The sequence below is a fragment of the Theropithecus gelada genome, chromosome X (genome assembly GCF_003255815.1).
Source record: "Theropithecus gelada isolate Dixy chromosome X, Tgel_1.0, whole genome shotgun sequence".
In the NCBI taxonomy this organism is placed as follows: Eukaryota; Metazoa; Chordata; class Mammalia; order Primates; family Cercopithecidae; genus Theropithecus; species Theropithecus gelada.
In genome coordinates this window covers 14694974-14698228 of record NC_037689.1, presented here as the reverse complement: position 1 = coordinate 14698228, position 3255 = coordinate 14694974, and positions in this window count along the sequence as shown.

Sequence of the window (3255 nt, the reverse complement as noted above, 5' to 3'; positions counted from 1 at the left end):
GTCACCCAGGCTGGAGTGCAGTGGCCTGATGTCGGCTCACTGCAACCTCCACCTCCCAGGTTCAAACAATTCTCGTGCCTTAGCCTCCCAAGCAGCTGGGATTACAGATGTGCGCCAGCACCAGCATACTCAACTAATTTTTTTGTTTGTTTGTTTGTTTTGAGACAGAGTCTTGCTCTTGTTGCCCAGCCTGGAGTGCGGTGGCCCAATCTCGGTTCAAGTGATTCTCCTGCCTCAGCCTCCCGAGTAGCTGGGACTATAGGCGTGCACCACAATGCCCAGCTAATTTTTCTGTTTTTAGTAGAGATGGGGTTTCACCATGTTGGCCAGGATGTTCCTCGATATCTTGACCTCGTGATCTGTCTGCCTTAGCCTCCCAGAGTGCTGGGATTACAGGTGTGAGCCACCATACCCGACCACTTGGCTAACATGGCCACCACGTTGGCCATGGTGGTCTTGAACTTCCAACTTCAGGTGATTCACCCGCCTCAGCCTCCCAAAGTGCTGGGATTGCAGGTGTGAGCCACTGCACCCAGCCTACCACTGTCTCATATGCAGTTCATTGTTGACCGAAAGGTTATGCAGCATATGACTTTATTCAGCTCTACAAAGGGCCCTTTTAAGACATAAAGGTATGCCTCACAGATCCTTTAAATCAAACCAGAGAGCCTCTAGGAAGCTTACAGTTGTCTCTCAGTCACTTGAGCACACTCCCAAAATAGAGAAACACTCACAGAAGGCAAAGCCAAGATCGATGGGCGAGGCTTCTAAGCGAGTCAACACCATTCGAATCAACCAAAGACTCAAAACCTTGAGGGAAATATTTCAGCAGAAATACTGCCGACTTGAACCAAAAGGGACAGAGTACAGAATGAAGGGAGACAGACTCCCCAAATTCTACTCACGGGAAGTAGGCTGATAAAACTACTTAGTTGAAAATACGCACTATCTTTCCTGAAAAAGAAAGGATGACTCCAAGGATAGAAACAATGCCCTTGAGGATGGAACCAAGGGCCACAGATAATTATTCCTAGGCCTTGAAACCTAATCAAGGAACTCCCAACATTTGCCAGATTCCTTTTCTTTTTTTTTTTTTTCTTTTCTTTTTTTGAGATGAAGTCTCGCTCTGTCGCCCAGGCTGGAGTGCAGTGGCAAGATCTAGGCTCACTGCAACCTCCGCCTCCTGGGTTCAAGCGACTCTCCTGCCTCAGCCTCCAGAGTAGCTGGGACTACATATGCGCACCACCATGCCCAGCTAATTTTTGTATTTTTAGTAGAGACGGGATTTCACCATGATGGCCAGGCTGGTTTTGAACTCCTGACCTTAGGGTGATCCACCTGCCTTGGCCTCCCAAAATGCTTGGATTACAGGCGTGAGCCACCGTGCCGAGCCTTCTTCTTTTTCTTTTCTTTTCTTTCTTTTTTTTTTTTAACCATCCACAGGACTTTGCTTGACACCAGATTCTCCATCCACAGAAACTGTGAGATAATAAATATAATAAATGTGTCTAGTTTTAAGCCATTCAGTTTGTGGCAATAATGTTATGTAGCAATAAATAACTGACACACCAGTCTTATTTCCTTCATCCCAAGTCTAAGCACTATCATGTATGTCTTTGCACCCATGTTTAAATTACTTTTCTAGGCTGGGCATGGTGGCTCACGCCTGTAATCCCAGCACTTTGGGAGGCGGAGGCAGGTGGATCACCTGAGGTCAGGAGTTCAAGACCAGCCTGGCCAACATGGTGAAATCTCGTCTCTACTAAAAGCACAAAAATTAGCCTGGTGTGGTAGTGTGCGCCTGTAATCCTAGCTACTGGGGAGGCTGAGGCAGGAGGATCACTTGAACCCAGAAGGCGGAGGCTACAGTGAGCCAAGATCATGCCACTGCAGTCCAGCCTAGGTGACAGAGCGAGACTTTGTCTCAAAAAAAAAAAAAATGGCTCACATCTGTAATCTTAGCACTTTGGGAGTCTGAGGCGGGCAGATCACTTGAGGTCAGGCGTTCAAGACCAACCTGGCCAACATGGTGAAACCCCGTCTCTATTAAAAGTACAAAAAGTAGCCAGAAATCACTTGAACCTGGGAGGCAGAGGTTACAGTGAGTGGAGATCATGCCACTGCACTACAGCCTGAGCAACAGAGCAAGACTCCATCTCAAAAAAAAAAAAAAAAAAAAAAAATTACTTTTCTACATATATATTTACTGATATGTAAAAAATATTTTATTTTATTAGTTTTTCTTTTTTTTTTCTTTCTTTTTTTTTTTTTGAGATGGAGTCTTGCTCTGTCACCAGGCTAGAATGTAGTGGCGCGATCTCGGCTCACTGCAACCTCTGCCTCCAGGGTCCAAGCGATTCTCCTGCCTCAGCCTCCCGAGTAACTGGGACTACAGGCACATGCCACCATGCCCAGCTAATTTTTTTTTGTATTTTTAGTAGAGATGGAGTTTCCCATGTTGGTCACGCTGGTCTCGAACTCCTGGCCTCGTGATCCACCTGCCTCGGCCTCCCAAAGTGTTGGGATTACAGGTGTGAGCCACCGCGCCCGGTTTCATTAGTTTTTAGATGTTCATAAATGGTATCACACTGTACATATTGTGCAACTGGCATTGTTCTCTCAATATTATATTTTTGAGATACATCCATATGCTCCATTGTATAAGCATGCCACATTTGTTTATCCATTCCATGATTGATGGACATTTAGTTTGCGTATTTCTTTCTTTTTTTTTTTTTTTTTTGTTACAGCGTTTCACTCTTGAAACCACCATTGCAAAACTGTAACTGAGACAGTGAAAGAGATTTGACCTAACCAACTCCATCTTGCTTCTACCCTCCAAGCCATCCTTGTTCATTTCTGGGCATAGGCTGAACTGTGGGAGGAACTTAGTTTATAGTTTAAAGCAAAGACAACAACAGCCCTTTCCCAAAAGGAAACAGCCCTTTCCCCAGTCTTGCCTAGGGACTAGATTGCCTTTGTAGGACTAAAAAATTAGCCACAAGATTAGAAATTATGGTTTAGGAGTCATACAGCTGGAGGCTACAATATTCTGACCCTCTCTAAACTGCTCCTAAGATTAGTGCTACTTACATTTTGCAGACCCTGCACTTGATGAATCAGCTGGCGCCGGCCAGATCGATAGACTGGCTCATCTGATCTTGTGGCCCCCACTCAGGAACTGACTCGGTACAAGAGGACAGCTTCAATTCCCTATGGTTTCATCTCCTACCTAACCAATCAGCACTCCTGGCT